Here is a 6,367-nt window from a genome sequence, read left to right as displayed (position 1 = left end):
GGCGGGGCGGTGGGCCGTGGCAGCCGCTCCTGAGGACCGCAGGTGACCCAGCCCCTCCGGCCCCGAGACTCAGAGAACGGCTCGGCTTCGCACAGACCCACTCGCCTGCTGGCCACGGCGTAAACTAGTTCGTGACCTTGAGCGAGACGCCCACCCCTGGAGGCTGGAGGCTGCGGTCCTCCTCTGAGACAAGGCATGGGATGCCAGCCTCGGGCGGAGGGGGGCAGGGCCCAGCCTTAGCAAGGGCCACCTGGCAAGGTTTTTTTGCAGCCGCCGCAGGCCCTAGAGATACAGCGGGCACATTCCAACACGGCCAGCTCCGGGAGGCAGGCAGGGCCCATGCCAGGAGGAAGCCGGGCCGACAGTGGTCATGGAGTACGTGGCGTACTGGCCATAGTGTCGGGGCAGGGGTGTGTCTGCGGCCTCCCTCTGCTGCGTCTCCTGAGGCCTTGGCTTCCAGGCCCGTGCCATGAGATAGTGACACCCCTCACAAGGTGTCAGGAGGACCGGGCCACCAGCCACCGCGAAGCTCCACGCTGGGTTTGGCCGAGGAGCCTCTGTCAGCACCAGCCAGTTGGACGTGCTGCCTGCGTCCCAGTGGCTGCCCACTCCAGCCAGGCTTCTGGTGCGTGTGCGCACGTGTGTGCATGTGCGCACGTATGTAAAACACATTTAGAGGCGCTACTATTGCCTCCTCCAGGAGAAAACCATGACGGGAGTCCAGAAAAGGACAATGACCAACACTGGGGACCTGCTCACCTCACAAGGGCGCCAACGAGGTGACTTCACCCAGGAGGGGCCGCGGGGGCTGGGCGCAAACTGCAGGTGTGAGACTGTGGGGGCGAAGCACGAGGCTGGCACCAGAGCAGGGTGGGCACACGTCTGCCGTAAGGACAGGCGTGTCTCAGGCGCCAGGACCCTGCCCCGGCACCCCTCAATCACGAGGGGGTGGAGGACCGCCCTCACCCAGCTGTGTCCACAGGACAGCACTGTGCTTGGCAATTTGACGTTCACGTTGGCCTCACATGCCCCGGAATATTACTCCTCGGGCCTCTGATGGACCCTCTATCAGTGAAAACCAAGCTGAGTTCGCGGCTTAGGAAGCAGGCAGCCCCGGCCCCACAGCTCCTGCAGGCTCAGTCCCGGACACAAGCTCGGGAGGAGGCCCCCCCCACCGCCACGGCCCTGGGGGTGCTCAGGAGGCAGCGACCCAGGCGTCACTCATTCTTCGGTCCCCACACGCCGAGAAGCTTGTCTTGCCCACAGGACAGTCCCACTCGTGTTGTGTCCGTCACCCCAGCACAGAGCTCTGGCGGGGCCTGGCGAGCTCACGCGGTCTCTGCCATCACAGAGCCGAGGGCGACACCCCGGGGCCCCTCCGTCTGCAGTCACAGTCACTCGGGCTGGCGGGGCTCGGAGCTGAGCTTTCTCTGCTTTTTTTTTTTAAAGAATTATTTTATTTAACTTTCTTCCTTTCTCTCCTCTCTCTCTCTCTCCTTTCTTTCTTTCAATTTGACCAGAGAGAGACAGAGAGAGAGAACACGCTGCCAGGTCCGGGACTCGAGCTGCGGTTGGCCACATGGGAGTCCAGCTCCCCTAACCACACCACCTGCCGGCCCCGGGACTGGGATCTCTCCTCATGGGGAGCTTCGTGTGGGGCCACGTCTCACCCACCTCGGACACCCGCACTTTCCCAAAATCCGTCCACCAATGCACAGGAAGAGCAAGCAGGGCTGCTGCCTCTGGGCGATTAGTTTTTATGTGAGAGCCGGCCACGGTGGCGCAGTGGTAACGGCTCTCTGCCATGCACAGGCTTGTCGGAGCCTGGTTCAAATCCTGATCTGTGTCCAGGCCCCTGTCCAGGCCCTCGCGTGCCCATGACTCTGGCCAGCCGGGGCGGGGCGGATGGCCGGGTAGAGAGCCTGTCGGGTGCCTCTCCTCCTGCCTTCTCTTGGGAGAAATGAAGACACCTTAAAATAAATGACTAGACCCTTTTTATTTTATTTTATTTTTTTATTTTGCTATAGGGCACGTGCGCTCGCCAGACCGAGAGATACAGAGAGAAAGCGAGAGATGGCCACGCCACAATCCCTTCTCCTCCATTCTCCTCTCGGGACCTTGGGCACACACGCACATGTGCCCGGCATGAGTTTTGAGCCACCAAGTCCAGGACTCGAACCACGGTCAACTACATGAGAGTCCAGCAACATAGCCACTACGCTAACTGCTGGTCCTGACCCTTTTTAACAGTGAAAAAACTTTGTTCAAATGGAACAAAAATATGTCATATCTATTCACTTTTTATTTCTTTTTTTGAGAGAGATTTTTGTTGGAGGGCACATGTTCTCACCGGAGAGACAGAGAGACAGAGAAACAGAAAGCGAGAAATCACCCCTGGGGGATGGCCACACCACAATCCCTTCTCCTCCTGGGATTTTGGGCACACATGCACATGCGCCCAGGTCTAGGACTCAAACTACAGTTGTCCACGTGGGAGTCCAACGACATAACCATTATGCCAGCCACTGGTCTCAAGCTTGGCAACTTTTAAAATGTCTTCAGTACCTTGCCCATTCCAAATCACCGTGACTTTTCACATGGCTCTGGGGACTACGGGTTTCAGGATCAGGTCTGTGACTCAGGGCTGCCACGAGGAATGAGGGCGCAGAGCCGGAGTTAGTGTGGTGAAGCCCGAGGGGCTGCGGTCGGTGCCGGGGCGCCATGAGCCACAAGCTGCGACGGCCCTCCTCGTGACTCCGCGTGGGAGCAGACGGCGCCCCGCGGAAAGCACAGCTTGTGCAGGCGCTGAGCCGTGAAGACGCACGGTCACTAATGGCCCAAATGAAGCGAATGAGAAAACGGAAATGCTCTGTGTAATGAGACAGAGCTGAGGCACGGACCGCCTCTTTCTCTGCCCCCGGTACAGGCTGCTTTGGTCTTCGCTGTTCTATTGTAGCAGCTCTTTTGCGGCTGGACACTGCAATCCAGCCATCACTAGAAATGCCAAGGTTCAGGACCAGCAGGTGACATAAAGGTTACTGCTGGACTCCCACAGTCAACCGCGGTTTGAGTCCCAGACCCGTCAGCTTGAAACTCATGCGGGGTGCATGTGGATGCATGCCCAAAATCCCAAGAGGAGAAGGGATTGTGATGTGGCCATTGCCCCTGGGGGGTGATTTCTCACTTTCTGTCTCTGTGTCTCTAGCAAGGGCACGTGCCCTATAGCAAAAATCTCTCTTTAATTAAACAAAAAAGAAAGAAGGAGAGAAAAGAAAAGAGAAAAAAGAAAAGCCACTTGGGCCAGCAGGTGTCGTGGTGGTTAAGGCACTGGCCTCCCACATGGCCAACCACAGTTTGAGACTCAGACCTGGCAGCTTGCTTTCTCATCCCCCCACCCCCCATCTCTCTCTCTAGTCAGATTTTAAAAACAATAATGATAAATTAAATTAAATTAATTCTTAAAAAAAATTTCTAGGGACCAGCAGATGGCGTAATGGTTACGTCCCTGGACTCCCACGTGGCTGATTGTGATTCGAGTCCTGGACCCAGAGGTTTGAAACTCATGCTGGGCACATGTGTGTGCGTGCCTAAAATCCCAAGAGGAGGTTGGAGGAGAAGGGATTGTGGTGTGGCCAGCCCCCGGAGGGCAATTTCTTACTTTCTGTCTCTCTGTCTCTCCAGTGAGCACATGCACGTGATAGCAAAAAAATCTCTCTAAAAAGAAAAAAAATGTCTAAAGTGCTTGGAATGACTTGGTTAGCAGGTGAGGGGAGCCAGCCCCTTCTGAGGCTGCCCGGCCTGCGTGGCTGGGCCTTAGCCCTGCCGTTCCTGGGCAGAGGAACATGTCGTGTCCCACAACCTGAGGCCACGGGTGCAGGGTGCCCACCTGCAGGACTCCTGATGGAGACAGAAGCATGCGAGGGACCCTGAAGGGACCGTGCAGCCCTGAGACATGTTTCAGGAGCTCCCCGACAGGCCAGGGGCTGCCAGGACAGCTCGCCCCTTGGCTTCCTTCGTGTGGCGCTCCAGGCCACCTGTGCTCAGCAGAGGGCGCAGAAAAGCAGGGAGGAGAGGAGAGAGGGACCTGCGGGGGCCCTGCCGCAGGCTCTCCTCCGCCTCTCCCTCCCTTCAGGATTTCTGCACACATGCACACGCTTGGTACGTTTCTCATGCTGCCGGATCTGGGACTCAAACCACATAGCCGTAACCACCAGTCCAGGCAGCGAGCACCCCTCGGTTTTCTTCACGTGTCAGCAAAGATCTCCGTTCTTGTATTTCGTGGTCTGGAATCCCAGCACCCACACTCACCAAGATCCTGGAGAGCCCGGCCACAGGGGCCGTCTGGGTGCTCTGTGGGTCTGGAACCAAGGCGTCTTTTCCGGCTCCTCCTCACGTGGTCTCCAAGGATGAGCCCCGGCGCGGCGTCCCCGGCTGAGCGAGCCTCCCTCCAGGCCTCCTGTACGTCTTTCTAGGAAGCCCAGAGGCAGAGAACCCAGCGCTGCTCACACCGGGCTGTGCACGCAATCACTGGGACTCGGCAGGCCTGGGCGAGGTTGGGCTTCCGTGTCACCCACAAGCTACCAGGGTGGTCTGTGCCGCTGGGCTCGGCCCGTGACCGTGTTGCCAGCAGGAGTGCCCAAACGGGCGGCTTAGTAACGGTGTTCTCCAGCTCAGACTGTGGAGGTGAGGCCCGGGCAGGCTGCTGGTGGGGCCACACCACACAGCGGCAGACAGCACGGCAGCCATCCCTACACAGCCTAGTTTGAGTCTGTGTCCATGTGGCCTGCCTCAGTCCCTGTCCTTGAAATCATGCCAGCCCTCAGCCACAGCAATCCCGCCCTAAGGACTTCACACCCCCGGGGCTCCACACTGGCACACCGTGAAGGGACTCGGTTCCACACGGCACATTCACAATGCTGCAAATCCAACCCGTGAGCTGCCAGGGGACACCCAGTCACCACCCGCTAAGACTAACTCTAAAACATGAACCCTTGGGGGACAGACGTCACCCAAACAGTAGACATCTGTCCTGGCAGCTCCAGACTCCAGGAAGGTGGAGTGGGGAGGTGGCCGCTGAGCCTCACGGGCATGTTTTTCGGGGCATGCTGATGTGGAGGGCCCCTTAGCCCCACTTGTTGGATGTACAAAGGACAGGGTCTCAGCGCCAGCAGGCGGTGTGGTGGTTAAGGTGCTAGGCTCCCACGATGCCAACCGTGGTTCAAGCCCAGACCTGGCAGCTTGAAAAAAGTGCCAGATACGTGTGCGTGTGCCCAAAATCCCAGGAGGAGAGTGGAGGAGAAGGGACTGTGGCGTGGGAGTGATCTCTCACTTTCCCTCTCGGAATCTCTCTGTCTCTCCTCTTTCTGGGGAGTGCATGCATCCTGTGGCAGAAACCTTAAACAAACCAAGGACGGGGGCTCTCCTCCACCTCTGTGCTCTTTAAATTGTTGTCATCTTAATGGTGTTTAAATCTAAGGCGATAGGATCGTAGCCCAGCAGAAAGAAATGACCACCACCTCTCCTTTGTATATTGCGCCAAATGCTTTGAAAGAGTTTCCCGTGGGGACCAGCGGGTAGTGTGGAGATTGAGGTGCTGGCCGCTCCCACATGGCCGACCACGGTTTGAGTCCTGGACCTTGTGGCTTGCTTTCTCGCTTTCTCTCTCTCTCTCTCTCTCGTCAAATTAAAAATAAACGGATTAATAAAGTTAAATAAATATTTCTTTAAAAAAAAAAAGAGTTTCCTATAACGCTGGACTCGATCAGCAGACACCCAGTCACCACGGGAAGGGTGACTTTACTGAGCTGATCGGGTGGAAGAGGACGCTAGAAGACGGGGGCCACGACTGCCCAGTGTGCGGCCGGTCGGTCAGTGAAGCCAGCCCGAGCCCAGTGCCCTGCCCTCGCCGTGTGGCCACGAGGACCGTGAGCTTGGCTGCGGCAGACAGACGGCGCCTGTGCTCGGAGCTGAGCCACCGGCCATCCCATGCTCTGGTCCTGGCGCCCGCACGTCTGATCTGGGTGAGCGCTCAGCTTGGAGGGCCTGGGCTGCTGGCGAGGCCAGAGGCTGCGGCTGGGAGTCAGACTGGCGCAGGTTACCACATCCCCACACGGGGCAGGAAGGCACCGAGTGTCAGCGGGCTGGTTCCTCCTGCCGCCCCTCCTCTGCTGCGGACGCCACCCTCTCCCTGTCCTCACGGGCCGTCCTGTGATCCTGACCGTCTCTTCTTACAGGACATTGGTACGATCAGGTGGGGCCACCCGGATGGCCTCATGTCAATGTCCTGACACCTTTAAAGGCCCTCTCTCCACACACAGCCACTCTGAGGCCTCGGGGACTGGGGTTCAGCATTTCGTTGTAAGAGGGT

This window comes from Tupaia chinensis, unplaced genomic scaffold (assembly GCF_000334495.1).
Source record: "Tupaia chinensis unplaced genomic scaffold, TupChi_1.0 Scaffold000110_1, whole genome shotgun sequence".
In the NCBI taxonomy this organism is placed as follows: Eukaryota; Metazoa; Chordata; class Mammalia; order Scandentia; family Tupaiidae; genus Tupaia; species Tupaia belangeri.
This window is presented reverse-complemented; position numbering follows the sequence as displayed.